A 21674-nucleotide genomic window follows, 5' to 3' on the forward strand; every position below is an offset into this window, starting at 1 on the left:
TCCTCAAGGCCATGCACATCTGTCTGCTTCTAGGTTTAAAACACAAAGCGAGCTTCCCTCCCACGCACTTGACCAGGCGGCGGGAAACCGAGCCGATGGTTCCTTTTTCTTGCTCGTCATGAAGGGAGAGAGGAAGTAGGGAAAGCGTCCAAAAATCACCCTTAGTGCCCACAAAAGGGAACTTGTTACTCGTAAATAAATTTTTTTCTTTTTTTTATGGGACAAGAGTATACGCTTATGTCTTATATCGAGTGGCCCGAAATCCAATTACCAAACTTTTCTTTACCACAAAAACAGCTGTTTTTCATCGCGCAGCGGACATATTGTTAACAGTCGCGCAGAGAAGATGCCCAAACTTTCCCGCGTCGACAATATATATATATATATATATATATATATATATATATATATAGATATATATATATCTATATATATATCTATATCTATATAGATATATATATATATATATATAATATATATATATATATATATATATATATGATATATATATCTTCTTCTTCTTCCTAGCTTAAACCCATTTTTATATGGGGTCGCCATTGCGAATGAGTCGTCTCCATCGATTTCTGTCTTGTGCCTCGTTCTCATTTATACCTTTCAATTCCATATCTTCCCTTACACAATCACGCCATCTCTTTCTTGGTCTTCCCTTCTTCCTTCTACCCCACACTTCTATTTCCATCGTATGTCTTCCAACATGATGTTCCTCCCTTCGTAACAGGTGTCCATACCATCGAAGCCTTCCTTCCTGTATTTTCTTCGATATTTCAGCTACCTTTGTCGATCCTCTTATATACTCATTTCTAATCCTATCTTCCCTTGTTACTCCCGACATCCATCTCAACATTCTCATTTCTGCTACATCCATCTTCTTCTCCTCTGTTTTCCTCATACTTCCTGTTTCTGTTCCATATAACATTGCTGGTCTGACCACCGTCCTATGGAACTTTCCTTTCAATTTCAGAGGGACCTTCTTGTCACAGAGTACCCCTGATGCAGCCCTCCAGTTATTCCATCCTGCCTGAATTCGGTGTCTCACCTCTTGGTTCATGCTTCCACTATCCTCTAATACGGACCCTAAGTACTTGAACTTCTGTACTTTCTTTATTTCTTCCCCACCCCATCCAATCTTATGCTACTTCCACCATCCTCAGTAATACTAAGAACACATATATTCGGTTTTTGATCTGCTTATTCTCATTCCTCTCTCCTCAAGTGCTGCTCTCCACCTCTCCAACCTCCCCTCCAACTCCTCCTTCCCCTCTGAACACAACACAATGTCATCAGCGTATAATATGCACCATGGCACTGCTTCTCTAACATCCCTGGTCATTACATCCATCACGATGTTGAAGATGAATGGGCTAAGTGCTGACCCCTGGTGTAGTCCCACTCCTATCTCAAATCCATCCGTCTCTCCAACACTACTCCTCACTCTAGTATACACGTTCCTGTACATCTCTTGAATAATTCTGACATACTTTTCTGGCACCATCTTCTCCCTCAAACATCTCCATATTTCTTGCCTTGGCACTCTGTCATAGGCCTTTTCAAGGTCTATGAATACCAAATGCAGGTCTCGTTGTTTTTCTCTGAATTTCTCCATTAGCTGCCTTATGCAAAATATTCCATCTGTTGTGCCGCTTCCCTTCATAAATCCTAACTGTTCCTTCCCTATTCTAACTTCCTCTCTCAGCCTGCTATCTATTATTCTTTCCAAAATCTTCAACGTGTGAGACATTAGTTTTATACCTCTATAATTACTGCATTCCTGGACATCACCTTTACCTTTAAATATTGGTATCAATATGCTTTCCCGCCATTCTTCTGGTATCTTTTCCTGTTCGAATATTTTTACCATCAGATCATACAAGATGTCTACTCCTTCCTCTCCTAAGGCTTTCCAAACTTCGACTGGGATTAAGTCAGGTCCTGTTGCCTTCCCATTCCTCATTCTTTTTAAGGCTCGTATCACTTCATCCCTAGATATCTCCCCATTACCATTCCCATGTTACTTGTCCATCCTCTCTTACAAGTCTTTCATTTTCTTCATTTAGCAGTAGTTCGAAATACTCTTTCCATCTTTTCAGGATGTCTTCTTCCTTTTTTATGACTGTACCATTTCTATCTTTCATTTGCTTAATATGGGTGATGTCCTTTGTTCTTTTATTTCTTACTTTTGACAGTTTGAGCATCTTACTCAACCCTTCCTTGGTTTCCAGTTCATTATAAACCTCCTCATATGCCCTTGCCTTAGCTTGAGCTACCACCCTTTTTACTTCTTTGTTTCTTTCTCTTAATCTTTCTCTGTCCTCCTCCAGCTGTGACTCTTCAAATCTCTTCTTTGCCTCCCTTTTACCCTTCACCACTTCCCCCACCTCTTCTCCCCACCACCAGCTCTCCTTTTCCTCCCATACTATTCCAAGATGTTTCCCTAGTATCTCCTTTCCATGTATTCTAATCACTGATGCATTATGCCTCCACCATTCTCCCACATCTTCAATTCCCAGATCAACCTCTCCCAGCACTCTTCTCTTGAACTCCCTCTTCTTATCATTCTCCCTCCCTAACAATTTATACCACTTGATTTTCTTTACCCCACCCCCTTCGTTTTCGTTTTCTTTTCTCTTTTCATCCTTAAATCCATACAAAGGAGCCTATGTTGGGGGGCCACGTGGTCACCTGGGATAACTTTACAATTCCTAACTTCCACCAGCCTTGATCTATTGTAAAGGAGGTAATCTATTTGTGTGCACCTACCGCCACTCCTGTATGTTATCAAGTGCTCCCTCTTCTTTTTGAAGAATGTGTTCACTATTGCCATATCAAAGGACACGGCAAAGTCCACTATACTCTCTCCTTCTGGGTTTCTCTCCCCAATCCCATGTCCTCCATGCACACGTTCAATTACATCCTTTTCATTTCCGACATGTCCATTAAAGTCTGCCCCCACTACAGTCCTCTCCTGCTCTTTCCAGTTCTTGGGTTACCTCACTCATTTCGTTCCCAAAAACGGCCTTCTGGGTTTCTCTCCCCAATACATGGTCCTCATGCAACGTTCAATTACATCCTTTTCAGTTCCGACCCATGTCCATTAAAGTTCGGTCCCCAACCCCCTTGCCCCCACTACAGTCCTCTGTCCTGCCTCTTCCAAAGTTCTGGGGTTACCTCACTTCAATTTCGTCCAAAAACGGCTCTTTTCTGCCTCTGTTGAACAGCCCATCTTGTTTGGAGGCCCCAATAATGAGCCATAATGATGTTCAATTGTTTCCCCTCCAGAACATATCTTCACTCTCATAATGCGATCATTCTTTCTACTCACTTCCGTCACTGCATTCTTCATTTCCCCCGACAACACTACACCAACGCCATTCCTACCCTGCTCATTTGCTCCACTATAGATTAGCTTGTAGCCATCCCCCAGTTTTTTAGCTTTATTACCCTTCCATCGAGTTTCCTGCACACACAAAATATCCACTCTCTTTATCCTCATCAATTCCGCCAACTCTCTTCCTCTTCCTGTCATAGACCCAATATTGAGCTGGCCTATTCTGATAACATTTAGAGCTCGCTTCTTTAGCTGCACCCGCTCATGATGCAGTAGCCCTCGCCTTGTCACAGAGTTAGGGCGATGTGTCTGTGCGTCGTTTACGGAGTACGCCCTAGCACTATTCTCATCAATATCACGACACATTTCATTGGTTCTGGCGTGGGTTATTAAGAAGATGAAACCTATTCATTTGAAACAATTCCACGGGGGCTATTGACGAGATATTCAAGCTTCCAAAGAATATGGTGTTGATTAGGAAGACGACGAGGTAAAGGGAAATACAGAAAGAAGAGACCCCACTTATTATAAAAAGAAATAAATTAATAAATAATCAAAGAGATAAAAATGTATTAAAACGCAAACAGAATAGCATATACCGTAGTAATGTACTGTACCTTCCCTTGAACTTCTGATGTTTTAATTGCACAACATCCTCTTGGAGGCTATTCGACAACCAGGCACATTTACTGTATATTGATGCTATTGTTCAGTGAATCTGGTTGCTCTCGGCAGATGTAGTGGATCAGGGATCAATTGTGAATGTAAAAGATCTCCGTTGAAATACAACTTAGGAAAAAGTGAAAAACAAGGAACCATCTGATGATGGTCCAAGTCATAACTACTACTGTTAGGAACCACTCTCTCTCTCTCTACTAGAGATAAATCTCTGGCTGAAGCAGATCCACACCAGAGAACAGCAATCTAGCAAAGGGAGTACAAATGACCTAAAACAGGTTGCACTAAATCTATTTTAACATCATAATTTTTTATATATATAATTTTAAAAGTTTTTTCAGTATTAGGTTTTCAATGTTTTTAGCTTGATTTTGTCTATTTTAAATTCAAGTTTCTTGTTTTTAGACTTTGTGAGTTTTTTTAACCGAGTCCATTTTTTTTTTTATTCTTTGTATTTTACAGCCCTGGTGATGAGACATGTCTCGAAAATTTGGCCAATAAATTTACAATGCTACGATGGCTGTTTGCAATTTTTATTCCTCCTGAATCTGCGGCGATCTAGATGCCCCAATCTTCCAGTATATATATATATATATATATATATATATATATAATATATATATATATATATATATATATATAGATATATATATATATATTATATATATATAGAAATATATATATATATATATATTATATATTAGGATCTATATATAGAAATATATATATATATATATATATATATATAATATATATATATAGATATATTTCTATATATATATATATATATATATATATGTATGTATATATATATATATATATATATATATATATATAATATATATATATTATATATGTACATATATTTATGATCCGCTATTGGGTCCATCATGTTCTTTATAAAAGTAAAAATATCGGGACTGAGACAATCCGGCAGCATCTGAGGTAGACAAAGGAGGAAGGAGTTGAGTAAGAAAAATATTTAGAAATTAATACTAATTTATTATTAAAAAAATTTACTACTTTATAAATGAATCAATACCTTTCTTACTCTTACAAAGGAAAGACTTCCTTAATTACATCTGATAATTATCATATTAAACCAAAAGTAACCTTACTACAAATCAGCAAATGATAATGGAAAACAATCTTAAGTTAGTTCATCATAGTCAAAATAAAATACATTCCATAAGACAGCCTTAACAAAGATTATCAGACAATATTTAATAAACCTTGAGTTACCATAACCACAAAAACTAATCAAAATAATCATAATCTCAAAAATTTCAACTATTAATGAGAATTACAATTTCAAAAAGACCTCAAAACAAAGTTGAGTTTATACCAAATCTTAATAACATTAATGATAACAGGCAACACTACAAACAGTTTACAATTACAAGAAGTTGTTTGTTTCTCTCTCTCTCTCTCTCTCTCTCTCTCTCTCTCTCTCTCTCTCTCTCTCTCTCTCAGATGAAAGTGTATTACTTGTAACTGCAGCTGCAATACTTCAGGAAAATTGATGGCGCAGGCATATACAATAAATGAAGAGTTATTCCCAATTACTCTGATGGGCGACTGTGATGATGTCATTCGGATTTAGCGGTTAACAGGCTAATGCAATAGTGGCTGAAAGTAGTTCTTCCCACTTTTCTTGAAACTGGAGCAATAATGGGAAAAATAACTATCGTCCATTTCACCAGTCTTGCATGATGATCTAAACTAGTTACACGAAATCGAGCTCAACGTCCTCATTGACATCTTCCAAATTTGCCTTGATGCATTTAACCTTAAGTTATGTAATTGAAAGAGTTTCTCTGTTGAAAAGTTGAATAAATTCCAGTAGAATTTCTAAATATTTCGGACCCATTACAATGCAGAGTTGTACCCCTCTTCATAAAGACAGTAGATTTCTTTGCCGATAACACAAGCTACCTGCTTGCGCGTTGCCAAGACCACAGGCAATTGCTTTGACATAGCTGCCAAAATCGTGAATGTGAATTTTATTTTCTAGAAAGAATAAGACAAAGAAATTGCCATTATCCTCATACGGTGATAAAGATCTGAATCTTTTTTTCTAAATGGTAGTATACTAATTCCCCTCGTTACGTCATTCTTTAGGACTGTTTTCATCATACCATCGTTGATATTTAGTAATAATATATTGTGATTAAATTCGGATTCGTTCTTACACATCGATCATTTTACTTAGCATTTACAATTAAGTCACAGGACTGATTTCAGCTACCCTAAATACTGGATAATAACTATTAATGCTAGATGTTATGTTCAGCAGGTACAAGAAATGAATATGATAATGGTAAGGCTCCTCTTTCCGAAAACTTTTAGAGGAATTCGAGGAAAAGGTTAAGATCAAAGGCCTTTTACCATTCCCTCCCTCGGGAATCCATCCGTTTCCATATTAGAATGAAGAGACTTTTTCTCTTCCTTTCCCATCTCCTAAAACTAAATTTTAGTCTTCTCCAAAATTAACTGTTTTTGAGGAATGTAAAATAAGTCATGAGGCAAACATAGCAATCAGCTTTAATGGTGGACTTGCGATAATATCAATTCTAGGTACAAAACCTGAATTCAATAGGAATATGTTCAGCAGAATCGATATCAAGTTACATCTCACTTCGTAGCCGAATAGTCAAAGTCTGTCGCTGTATCACAACCAAAGGTCCAGGTTTGAATCTTGGCTGTAGCAAAGAGATTTAGTGAATTCGTACCAAATGCTACTGTTATTTTATATCTGTGGACATCGAAAAGTCACGCATATAATATAAGTAGCAGACAGATGCATAACATATATATATAATATATATATATATATATATATATATATATATATATATATATATATAGATATATATATATATATATCTATATATACATATATACATATATACATATATATATATATATACCTATATATATATATATATATTATATATATATATATATATATATATATATATATATATATATAAATATATATATACATACACATAACATATATATATCTATCTAATATATATATATATATATAATATATATATATATATATTATATATATATATATATAGATAGATATATATGTGTGTGTGTTTATATTATATATATATATATATATATATCTATATATATATATACATATATATATATATAATATATATATATATATATATATATATATATAGCTTGATGATAAATAACAGTGCCAAGACCAGGAAGAACATTCTTTATTAAACGAGCTTTCGAGGTTTAAAACCTCATCTTCAGGCTGAAAAAATGACAAGGATGAGAAATCACTAAAAAATTACATTAAAATTAATTGTCTTGCTTCAGTAAAAAAAAATAAAACGAACATCACATACAAACTACAAATTAAAAAATTACGAAAAAACTAAAACAAAACGCAAAACATACAAAAACAGAAAACAAAAATAAAAATAAAAAATAAATGAAAGGTAAACAAACTACACTCAAAAATAAATGGCTAACGACCACTTTGTGTACTACTATGAAACTATATGGATAGCTAGTTGAATACCGGACGAGTTGTTGTTCAATTCCGGTTTCATTTTCTTAATAAACAGCGACTCTGAAATTAAAAGGTCCAGTCTATTTGAGCAAAAAGACAGTACTCTAAAATCTAGGTGAGTGAAAGGATGGTCCTGTGCTAAACTGTGTTCCCTTATGCAGAAAAAGGAGGTTTAGAAAGAGGAAACCTAGTTCTAACGGAAAGACCTCTGTGTTCCAAGATTCTGTGTCTAAGCCAGCGGGAACTGGATCCCACGTATCGCAGACCACACTGCGAACAAGTAAACAAGTAAACGACACTCGAATTAAGGTCCACAGGAAGAGCAGGGCTTCGCCCTCAAAAGTGATCCTACAGTAAAAGGGTTAGTAAAAACAAATCTGAAACTAACTTGAGGAAACTATGCTTAAGTATTTCTTGTAACTTTTTTCGTACCAAGTAGCTACTATGACCAAGGAAAGGCAATTTAATATACTTTACATCTTTACTAGCAGTACTGTACACCGGTCTGGGACAAAATTTCTCATCTAGAAAATTTTTCAGAACTTTGTAAAAGACAAATACGGGATAAGAATTTTCAGAAAAATAATTCTGGAGGAAGACCATGTCTTGATGAAATAAATTAAAATCACAACAGACATTGTAAGCTCTATTTATCATGGTACGTTATTGAATAATTTTAAAACAACTTTGGTGAAAAACTAAGATAATTCAATCCCAAGCCAGTAAAAGTACTTTTCCTATAAACGGAAGTCTCAAATTTACCTCTATTTCTGTGTACCTGAACATCTAAAAATGACAACATATTATCCTGTTCTGTCTCACAAGTAAAAGAAATATTAGGATGACGAGAATTAAAATATTCAAAAAATAAATCCACGTGTGAACGTTCCTTAAACACAAGGAAAGTGTCATCCACGTACCTACGGTAATACAAGGGTTTGAAAGCAACAGGGCATTCAGACATCCAAATCTTTTCACAATAAACCCATGAAACAATCTGCATATACAGGTCCAAGGGAATTTCCCATAGCAACTCCATCTATTTGAATATATAATTTACCATCAAAAGTAAAAAATGCCATCAGTTGTGGCCAATTGTAATAATTTTCGCAAATCTACTTTACTAAGTCCAAAATTTGTTATGGCGGTTTTCACATATATTATTAAGAATAATGTCAGTTGTTTCTTTTAATGGGATATTTGTGAAAAGAGAGGTTACATCAAAACTAGCCATTACAACATCTTGGTTAAAATCGAAAGAACACAATCTTTGACAAACTTGGAAGAATTTGGGACATTGAACTCACTAAAAAGTTAGAGGTTTTAAAACTGGAACCAGAAACTTTGACAAGTAATAGCTAAAAGGTGCCCAATTGAGGATATAATGGGTCTTAATGGGTTTCCTATTTATGAACCGTTAGGTAGACCATACATGTAACCGGGCTTTGACCCTGAAGCAAATAAATTACTATAGGTAACTTCCCCAATCTTATCTCTCAAAACTTCTTAACAACCTATTTAATTTGTCTTCTAATTTCAAAATGTGACTCGCAATATCTACATTTAACATCCTAAATTTTGTAGAGAGTATTGTTTCAGAGAGTATTTCTTCATTTTATCTAAATAATCAGACCTATTCATCAATACAACACCCCTACCTTTATCTGGCTTTGTAATAACAATACTATCATCGTTCTTAAGATTACGTAAAATATTGATTCTGTCTTTATTTAACTGATTGTCACCCTCCTTGCTACGATTAAAATTTTGAAAGGTTTCATTCGCAATTACAGAAATTTTGTTTTAAAAATAGAAATAAGGGTTTCACTACCACAAATGTCACAGTTTCTTAAAGTTGAACACAGTTTTTCAAAACTTAAAAAGTACTTAAAGATTTGGATGTCTGAATGCCCTGTTGCTTTCAAACCCTTGTATTACCGTAGGTACGTGGATGACACTTTCCTTGTGTTTAAGGAACGTTCACACGTGGATTTATTTTTTGAATATTTTAATTCTCGTCATCCTAATATTTCTTTTACTTGTGAGACAGAACAGGATAATATGTTGTCATTTTTTTAGATGTTCAGGTACACAGAAATAGAGGTAAATTTGAGACTTCCGTTTATAGGAAAAGTACTTTTACTGGTTGGGATTGAATTATCTTAGTTTTTCACCAAAGTTGTTTAAAAAAATTAATTCAATACGTACCATGATAAATAGAGCTTACAATGTCTGTTGTGATTTTAATTTATTTCATCAAGACATGGTCTTCCTCCAGAATTATTTTTCTGAAAATTCTTATCCCATATTTGTCTTTTACAAAGTTCTGAAAAATTTTCTAGATGAGAAATTTTGTCCCAGACCGGTGTACAGTACTGCTAGTAAAGATGTAAAGTATATTAAATTGCCTTTCCTTGGTCATAGTAGCTACTTGGTACGAAAAAAGTTACAAGAAATACTTAAGCATAGTTTTCCTCAAGTTAGTTTCAGATTTGTTTACTAACCCTTTTACTGTAGGATCACTTTTGAGGGAGAAGACCTGCTCTTCCTGTGGACCTTAATTCGAGTGTCGTTTACTTGTTTACTTGTTCGCAGTGTGGTCTGCGATACGTGGGATCCGTTCCCGCTGGCTTAGACACAGAATCTTGGAACACAGAGGTCTTTCCGTTAGAACTAGGTTTCCTCTTTCTAAACCTCCTTTTTCTGCCATAAGGGAACACAGTTTAGCACAGGACCATCCTTTCAACTCACTAGATTTTAGAGTACTGTCTTTTTGCTCAAATAGACTGGACCATTTTAATTTCAGAGTCGCTGTTTATTAAGAAAATGAAACCGGAATTGAACAACAACTCGTCCGGTATTCAACTAGCTATCATATAGTTTCATAGTAGGTACACAAAAGTGGTCGTTAGCCATTTTATTTTTGAGTGTAGTTTGTTTACCTTTCATATTATTTTTATTTTTATTTCTGTTTTTGTATGTTTTGCGTTTTGTTTTAGTTTTTTCGTAATTTTTAATTTGTAGTTTGTATGTGATGTTCGTTTTATTTTTTTTTACTGAAGCAAGACAATTAATTTTAATGTAATTTTTTAGTGATTTCTCATCCTTGTCATTTTTTCAGCCTGAAGATGAGGTTTTAAACCTCGAAAGCTCGTTTAATAAAGAATGTTCTTCCTGGTCTTGGCACTGTTATTTATCATCAAGCTAAGATTTCCAAGTAGCCGCCCAATACTGAGACTATATATATATATATATATATATATATATATATACTATATATATATATATATATATATATATATATATATATATATATATATATATATATAGATATATATATATATATATATATATATATATATATATATATATATATATATTTATATATATATATATATATATATATATATATATATATATATATATATAGATATATATATATATATATGTTTATAGATATATATATAGATATATATATATATATATATATATATATAGATATATATATATATATATATATATATATATATATATATATATATTAGATCAGGTGTTGACTTGAAGAAAAAACCAGGCCAAAATATCTCATTTTTCTTATTCTGACTTTTTGTAATAAACACATTTATTACATCATCTTGGAATCTGTTAACCCCTTAAACGCCGAAGCGGTAAAAAATCAAAACCTCTCCCGAATGCCGGAGCCGGTTTGGAGTGAGCGTTCGGAGCGGAAAACGATTATTTTCTTCAAAAAATCACAGCGCGCATAGTTTTAAAGATTAAGAGTTAATTTTTCTTGGTTTCCCTTTTTTGTCATTTGCCTGAAGTTTAGTATGCAATCATCAGAAATGAAAAAAAAAAATTATATTATCATATATAATATAATGATATATGATAGCGCATAACACATTGTAAACGATTTTAAAAGCAACAAACAGAGAAAATATTATCACAAAATGATGCATGAATTCGTAACACGCGGATGTAAAAAAAATATATTTTTTTTAAATTCACCATAAATCTAAAAATATGTTATAGAGACTTCGAATTTGTTTCAAGATTAAGATAAATGATGGAATATTATGATACTGTAAGAGTTTTAGCTTACAATTGCAGTTTTCGACCATTTCGGACGAGTTAAAGTTGACCGAATGACGACATTTTTTTATATATTTTTTTATATGCAAATATTTCAAAAATGAGAAACGCTACAGACTTCATTTATTTTTCGTTGTATTCTACATGAAATTGCGCACATTTTCATATAATAAAACTTATGTAACGGCTAATTTAAAATGGTTGCAAACATTACCACAATCGCACGTATGATTTTTTCGGAAGAGTTACCGCGCGAACGTAAGGAAAATCGAAATATTGTGCTAGAGACTTCCAATTTGTTAAAAGATAAAGGTAAATGATTGAATATTACTAGAATATAAGAGTTTTAGCTTACAATTGCGTTTTTCGACCATTTCGGTAGTCAAAGTTGACCGGGGGGGGGGGGGGGGGAAGGTTGAAAATTTGTCACTTATCATTTTTTATATGAAAATATTTCAAAACTGATAAAAGCTACAACCATGGGTTGTTTTTAGTTGTATTGTGCATGAAATTGCGCACATTTCCATACATAAAACTTATGTAACGGCTAATTTTAAGAAAATGGTGCAAACATTACCACAATCGCATGTATGATTTTTTTCGGAAGAGTTACCGCGCGGACGTAAGGAAAAAGTTTTTTCATAAATTCACCATAAATCGAAATATTGTGCTAGAGACTTCCAATTTGTTACAAAATTAAGGTAAATAGTTGAATATTACTAAAATATAAGCGTTGTAGCTTACAATTGCGTTTTTTGACCATTTCGGTAGAGTCAAAGTTGACTGAAGGTTGAAATTTTGGCACTTATCGTTATTTATATAGAAATATTTCAAAAGTGATAAGAGCTACAATCATGAGTATTTTTTTGTTGTATTTTAAATGAAATTGCGCACATTTCCATATATAATACTTCATGTAACGAATAATTTAAACGGTGCAAAAATTATGTCAAAGTGACAAATAATTTTTGATTGATGTCACTGATACTTTTAGTGCGATAAGAAAGAAATTCGTGCTTGCGCGCCTGCGTAACGATTGTAAACAAAACAACGCCTTGATCCGTGAACTCCCAGCATCCCCCAAGGCGCGTGATTCAAAAGTTTTGGTTGGTAGGCCTATAAGTATTTTTCCGCGAATTTAAAAAAAAACTTTTTTGAGTCGACGTATGGTACGTCCATTCGGCATACGGGGACATTTTGACTCGACGTTTAATACGTCCATTCGGCATTTAAGGGTTACTTAATTCAATATAAAGCTATAAAACAATCATGAAATTTAATAAAAATTATCAAACACTAAAAAGACTAGAATTTACTAAAATTTACTATTACAAAAAATATTTACATGATAAGACCGTCGACCAATTAAGTTAAGAGAAGGGAAGACTGAATTACACGAGAAAACATAAAAGGAGACACGTTAGCTAAGGTACAGTTGGATGGATGAGGTTTGGGTATTTAATTAGGGACCCAGCTACTTAATGAGCAATGACTATCAAATGGGTTGTTCTTGGGTGTTTGGTGTTTCCCCTATGATGGAAAAATTGTCTCCTGGTTAAAGAGCCTACTTCCTGTGCAGAAACTTATTCCACGATGAGAATTGATTCTGATCCTCAGTTACTTCATCGTAGATCCCACATAAGTCCCAGAGTTACACCAGGGCAAGTATATTTATATACTGTTTTAGTATCCAAACTCCCGGAATGAGGATCGTCAGAAGGCAGACGTGGCACTGATCATGATTATGTGCTTGGTAGGTTTTCCATGCGGTAGGCAGGCATGATGCTCGACACTATGGTGACCAGGGGCACCAGTCTTTGTAGGGCCCCTTGTATGAACTTGGCTGGCTGTGGTGTATGTGGGTGATGATGTTTGCTTAGAAGTGGCTGGAAAGGCACCATTTGGGTTCTTGTACTGCTTAGGTAGGTGCTTCTTGATAGCTCCCCTTTAAAGTAGTACTCAGATTCTGAGTCTCCCTTTTTATGGTAGTAGTTACATACTGGGGGTAGGGAGAGGAGTCTGTTCTTTGGGTGAGCTGGCCATGGGAAATGACCAGGTGGTTTTATTCACTGGTAAGATATGCTGGAGGATGGGTAGAATGTTTCCCAGTCGTTGAACACATGGCAGTCTTCCATGGGTGTCTTGGGCTGGTCATCATTGATGTACATGGCAAGGGCCCTAGGAGCATATTGGAAGAAATCCTCCAGCATCATCTGGTTGAACAGGTCCTTGAACTTCTTGTATTCTTAGGAATCAAGCCATCGCTGACCCACCCAGGTTTTATTATAGGCCCATTCAGTCTATGTCTGACCAATTTCTTTTGGGAGAACCCTCCACCGTTGTCGCCATCTCTCAGGTGTGATTTTATATGCCATTATTATAGCCTCTAAACTTCATCCACATCTCCCTTTTTTCCACTATCCAGAGAGTGAAGGGTGGCCTTAGCTTTACCTTAGAGAGAGGTAAGACCCTCTCTCTATCTCTGTGGTAGTATAGTTTGCAAAAAATTGTCTCTACCGCCTCTAACTATGCCTCTGGCTTGTCGTTAGTCCACTTTGGTATCAGTGAGTTGATAATGGATGTAGAAGGTTTAGCCATGGAAGGTGTGGGGTTAGTGGTATGTTGTGAGGCTAGAGCTGTGAAACTGTCTTTTTGGGCTTCCTCAAGCTCAGTCTCATTTTCTTTTACAGCTAGCTTGTACTTCCTTTGTTCTTTTCTCTCTGCCCTTTGTCTTTCCACGTTTGCTTCTTCGTACTACCTTTGCTCTTCTCTCTCCTTCCTTTGTTCTGCCCTTTCCTGTCTCTCCCTTTCGAGTAAGGCATCTTGCTGTTCCTGTACCCACCTGGTGAGCTCTCTTCCCGTGAAACCCACCTCCATCCCCAGATTCATGAAGGTTTGGTAATTTTCTGCTGACATGGTTCTAGTAGGTTAGGGTGTGTTAAAATTGCCTGGGAATAAGGCTAATTTGGGAAGTGTCCTTTAATTTGGTGACATTTCACTGTAATGGCGCTTTTTAGTAAAGCGGCAGTGTGGCTGAGTAGGCCATTAAAATGTCACACTAAATGGAATGGTCCTCGGTGAGCGACAATTCGCTGGAACTCACAGACAATGTAGTGACTAGTGGTATTATGGGTAGACAGGCTAATATTGGCACTCTGTGTCTAAATGCACAGGTGAGATTGTGTATTCCACAGGACTCTCTTGGTGATACTAGGCGGCCTAGTTACCCGTGTAATAAATTGTGCAAAAGGAAATAGCACTCCACAGGAAGCTGAGGACATTTGATGAGTAAAAGGTAAAAGGGGAAAAAAGAAAACACTTTAGGTGGGTGACTCAATTTGCAATTGACTAGATTGGTGGCACTGCAAAGGGGAAACCCCTTGGTTATCACTTATGGGTGTCTAGTTCCTAGATACTAGTGATACTGCTTCCTCTCACTGTGTGAAAGGAAGACTTTGATTTGCACTCAATGCAAGGTTGCTACTTGTATTTTGTATACTAGGCTTAAGAAATATCCATAGCAGTACAGTTCAATCAACTGCAGATATTTAATTAGCACCCAGGTTTGTTCTGTAATGCAGAGGTTTTATTGGTTTGGATTGGCACTCTATTCTTTTAAAAGACAGCTCGAACACTCGTTCAGTAACCTAAAAGCACTTAGAATAAGCTCGTAAGATATTTCGCTGAAGTAATGGCAACACCATCATGTGCAATTGTGACAGCAATACGTGTAAAATGAGTTTCAATAAAAAAAAAAAAAAGATATACGGTGATGATTGTAGTGGTCATCCCAGAGATTTTCTTCAACTTACAAATTTGGGTTTGGGTCTGTTTTTACTCTTCTGTTGCAAAACAATTGTTGTATTCCTCACGGGATATATCAACATTGATTAACAAAACATGCTTCGTATTAATTTGGATAAAATAGCATAAATTAAAGAACAATTTAATTCTCTCTCTCTCTCTCTCTCTCTCTCTCTCTCTCTCTCTCTCTCTCTCTCTCTCTAGGATTTCGCATTTTATTTAAAGCAATTGACTACACTCTCACGCAAATGACAAATGTGGCTTCTTTTCCCAGTTAATTGTGAAATATTCAAAGCTTGGATAATGATTCCTAAACAATATCAGAGTACATCCCAATAATGAAATGCTTGTAGGATGACAGCGAAGTTCATAATAACACTGAGTGGTTATGATGCTCAAGGACTTCCCTTGTTTTGATGGGATGAGTCACGTGGTAATGTTTACAAATTGATGAGGACGAGATGGCCGACGGGTGATGACAGCTCAGTGCCCAGTCTAGCCAGGGCATTTGGTTCCAATAATTCTGAATTGTTGAGAGAACACAAATGAATGATGTTATTGGTTCTTCCATTTGTTTACAATATACAAAGGAAAGCATGAATGTAGACATTAACAACTCTTTGAGAGCACTACTAAGAATTCTACACTATGAATTTTAACACAACTGTTATTTTCAGACAACAGTAACGTGCGAGCAGAATCCGGCCGGTCAGGTGTTGGTGTAGAGTTTAGCTAAGGTGAGGGCTATTGGACTGGAAGCCGTGAGTTACCACATGTTATATTCTTAAAACACTACTAATCTTCACATTTCACTTAACCAACAGAGGAACTGTGCTCTTTCACTGACATAAACTGTTCACAAACAACACACTTGCTAACTTCTCACTGCTAGCACAAGCAATATTTTACCTACAAGACGCAGTCCTTAATAATGACTAGCTCACAAACCTACTAACCCAGTGTGAGGCAAAGACCAACACAACCTACCTACTCTAAGGAATTCGCCGCAAGTTATTCTCGCACTTGCCAATTTACGAACCCTCGTGCTGCATGTGTAATGTTCACTTATTCGATCCTTTTCCTACCTAATGCATTTGCAAGATACAACACTGATAAATAATACCCCTTACCTTTCTCCTCTTACCAATCTGGCCTTGCGGTTATTACAATTCAATAAAGGTTTTGTTATTATTTTTCCAGTTCATATCACATCCTAGTCTAGTGCTTTAGCAATTGCTATTTCACCAATTTAATTGAGGATTCTGGTAAGTTGTCAATGTTCTATATTTAGACATGGAGAGTGGCTGATGTATAAGGATTGCATTAAACCTTGCAGAACTCACCGTGAATGCTATATAATCAATAGAAAAACCTAGATAGGCCCTTACACTTGTATAATTACTAGATGTATAAGGGTTGCACTAGACCTTGCAGAACCCACTTTCCCTGACTGATATATAATCAATAGAAACACCTGGATAGGCTCTTACACTTATGTAATTTCTAAAAACACAGATTAATTGCAAAATTATACTTTGCTGTACACAGTTATAGCATGACAAATGAGGATTGAAATAATCATGCAATTATTAATAGAACAACCTATGACAAGATTAACAGCAAAAGAAATAATATTAGATTTCCAGAATGAAGAATTCATTATAGTGCAATTGGAGAGCCACTGGCTCGAGAAAACAACACAATGAGATTCAATTAGATACCAGCTATGGAACAATCCAGGTAAAGCTTCGTTTATACTGGGTTCTTTCCCTAGCAATCAAAGTAAATGGGAGGAATGAATAAATTGCTTCACACTATGAGCAAGGGACCTTTATGTCACTGAAGTTATATCACAAAACGGGAACACTTTACCTCTGGGAAACTGGATACCAAAAAATATGTTACGGGGAGAAAAATGAGGGAACTTGAAATAGGAGATTCGTAGTTTGAGGGGGAAGCTCTTCTTCCAGCATCCAGGCATCAGCTCCTGTCTGTAAAGAACATTATAGATGAATACCAGGTCTTAAACTGCATGGGGTAGATGGAAAATAGGGATGAAGATAAGGGATGTTTGGTTTCCCTATGCTAAGCGCTCCCTTTGGGCCCATCTAATTCGCTACCTAAACCCTTACTACTGGCCTCTCGTAAAAGGGCGCTCTCCTTTCTGCTATGTTCAGGTTATATCTGGCTCCCCACCCTCTAAGCAGAGGATTCTAAACCTTATTGTACTATCGCGCACAACAGTTCGTTCCCTCCGCTGATCCAGAGTGAACACGAATCCGCGACTATGAAACCCCGAAGCAGTTGAACAAGTAACTAATTATGCACCCAACAGATGTCGTACCGTCAGGGCAAGGAAGTAGGAGTGGGAAGCAGGTATTTTTCTTGAACAAAGAGTAAAGTCTCCATAATCTAATATCGTTAATTAAGGTGGTGAGTGTAAAGTTTTTGTTATTGACGATACTGGGTTTGCGTGTAAATGGTGAGGTTAAGGAAATATGTGAAATAAATAAAATAAAAGTGTTTTTTAAAAATATTTACGATAGATTATCGTATCACAAGATCGATACAAACCTTTCACCAACAGTGTTATTGGCGGTGCTCTGTAATCTGCAAGACACCCCTTATAAAAAACTAACATCTATAGTAACAAATTAGCAAAATTTTCAGTTCACTTACAACTTACGTTATTGAGGTAGCAAACACAAACATATATATATATATATATATATATATATATATATATATATATATATATATATATATATGTATATTATGTATATAATATATACATATATATATATATATATATATATATATATATATAATATATATATATATATATATATATATATAATATATATATATATCTATATATAATATATATATATATATATATAATAAATAAATAAATATGTATATATATATATATATATATATATATACATATATATATATATATATATATATCTGTCGAGCTACAAATTTCCTTTAATATCTAATTCGCTCTACCTCAGAATTATATATTTTTCATATATGTTTAACCGAGGGGAATTTATTAAGCGATAATAGAATTGGCGGCCGACAGGCACGAACCATCGACCTCTCAATTCCACTTGCGGTGGCGGGGTTTGTCTAGGCTTCACTGCCAGTCCTGGAATTGAGAGGTCGATGGTTCGCGCCTATCAGCCGCCAATTCTATTATCGGCTAAACATATATGAAAATATATTAATTCCGAGGTAGAGCGAATTAGATATTAAAGGACATTTGTAGCACGATATATGTATATGAATCACGGTAATGTGATAGATATATATATTATATATATATATATATATATATATATATATATATATATATATATATATATATATATATATATATTTATATTTATATATGTTATATATATATATATATATATATATATATATATATATATATATATATATATATATATATATATATATTACATTTATTGCCCCCAAACATCTACCTAGAATTTCTGGATTTTAGTTAGCCTAAAAGAGCAGCCAAAATCAGCTGATTTTAGGGACTCCTACCATAAGACCTTTTTCCTTCCAAATTTGATGGTTGTTGTTTTGACTTTCCAGGCAGTGCCCGAGGCTGTGTGTGAAATCCCCGCATTTCCAAGACACCCAGCGTCTGTCCCAGTAGAAGCTAGACCTAAAGCAAGGCGGACGCGCCTTCTCTCCTCCTCTCAAACGCTGGTGTGACCATCTTGTTCAAGCCTCAAGGTTTTAAGGTACGTCTAGAAAGTGTAAAACTCCAAACCAGCTCTTTTTCTCCAAGACGAATCTTGCTAATTTCATTTTCAAATTTCCCTTCTATCACTTTTACATCAAAAGCCCTTTGTCCCAATCGGGCCATGTGCTTCCTCTTGGGACTTGTTAAAGATTAAGTCTTCATTGCATACCTCAGTTAAACACTAGTCCTTTTCCCCCAGTGTGTTAGATAAAATTGAATAACTAACTTGTGCAAGAAGTCTTCCTTTTTTATTTTTCTTGGATTTTTTCCAGATTTGCTGAATCACGTGTCCGGGTCTTCGCGCCCGCAAGTACTGCATTACAGCAAGATAATATGAATAATTTTGAAAGCCAGCATTTACATGAATCTTATTTTAGCCAGCTATCCCCTTGTGAGAGATAATATTGGTCCCCGTGCAGACAAGCTGCATTTACTCTTTCTCCAGGCCATTCAACGGCCTCTTGTAAATAAATGTATGTAAAGTAATTAGCTGAGTTTTCTGGCAACCTCTTTCTCTAAAAATAATAATGCCAAAACCCCCCTTTTTAAGGTAAGTTAAAATCCAGCTACCTTGCATTTCCATATAATATTTTCCTTTACATATTTGGGTCACACATTCAGGCTGGCGCATACGTAAATATATATATATATATATATATATATATATATATATATATATATACTATATATATACATACATATATATATATAATATATATATATATATATATATATATATATATAAAGGTTTTTGCCACGAATGAAAAAATGAAAAAGCGAGATAGCCAAGCACTTTTGGTCTAGTTCGACCTGAGTGACCGAAAGTGCTTGGCTATCTCGCTTTTTCATTTTTTTCCTTTGTGGCAAAAAGCTTTATTTATACATAGCATCACGTTTTATATACTTCGTGATCAAGTTATTCATTATATATATATATATATATATATATATATATATATATATATATATATATATATATATATAATATATATATATATATATATTCATTATATATATATATATATATATATATATATATATATATATATATATATATATATATATATATATATATAACCACTTTGAAAAGTTGAAAAGTCATAGACTGAAGAAATGCAAATAACAGCATATGAATGTGTTTTTAAATTTTCTTAAGCAAATAAACAATAAAACAGTAATGCAATAACCGTGTAACGTAAAGGTAAGGAACGCTACTTATTCCCTCCGTCTCCCGTTGTGTCTGCATTACATGAAAATGCCTTCATGCAAATGAGTACCTTGATCGTGATTCATGAGGTCCATTGAGGCTACCCAATTTTCCTGACAGTTTTACCGGATCATTTTTCCCCCATGCTTAGCTGTTGCATAATTTACTGACAATGAAAACTAATTAAACAAATAATTCTCCTAAGATTGTTTCAAGGAAGTTCCATCGCTTCTCGACTTCAGTGGCCCGTCCACCTCTTTCCGGAAAAATGAAATGCAACTCTCCAGATAACAAGTGAAGTGAAAGAAAAAGCTCCAAAATGAGCGGTTTCACTCTTCTTGGTCATTCTAAGCTGCCCTTCTGAGAACCTTCAACTGTTACCTCAATTATCATAAAACGTTAATAATATCATTTTAATCGTTATGGACACTTATTGTTCATGCTATGTAAAGGATTTTAGTATCATTTTGAAACCAATTAAAAGTACGGTAAATTTCGGAAACAGTATTTTACAAGATATTTATATTCTTGTTTTTTATTAGAAAAAAATAAGTTCATTATGTTCGTTACAATTAAGTTTTTTAAACTATATAAACTTTTTTTTAATACGAAAGCAGAGATAGTTCCTGGGATTTGATTCTTATATAAATGTTGAAGATCATCCATAAAGTAAATATTTTAGCGATATACCTTTCTTCCTTTTCAATTCTAGGTACACTGTTAGAATTCTCAGAAAGGACATCGGTGTCATTATCTTAAATCGTCTTGCCATTTTTGCAATGAGAAGGAAAAGTCTTTGAGACAAGAAAAAGGTTATGTCAAGTTAACCTTGTATATTTATGTAGAAAAAAATATTTGCGCCCTCTCTGATACGAAGAGTTATATTCCAAGATTCTGGGTACTTGTAGTGTATTAACCGTTATCCGCGAAATACTTATGTTTCATATCTTGAGCTCTGATTGTTTAAAATACAATATGTATTATTTCATGCAAAAAAAAAAAAAAATTCTAGCATTGAAAAGATATTTTTATTAGCTGATCTTTCCATTTGACAAAAATATAAGTCAAATGTTTGGTCTCATATAATTAGAACCTTCTTTTTTTACATTCATTGAAGGTAAGAAAGAAGGCATGAAGAAGTTTGCCTTTGTGAGTATATTAAATGGACAAAAAATTAACCCTTTCTTAATTTAACTTTTCCTCCTTGTTGTAAACACAGCAAGAGAAATAA

The sequence above is a fragment of the Macrobrachium nipponense genome, chromosome 41, assembly GCF_015104395.2.
Source record: "Macrobrachium nipponense isolate FS-2020 chromosome 41, ASM1510439v2, whole genome shotgun sequence".
Classification (NCBI taxonomy): Eukaryota; Metazoa; Arthropoda; class Malacostraca; order Decapoda; family Palaemonidae; genus Macrobrachium; species Macrobrachium nipponense.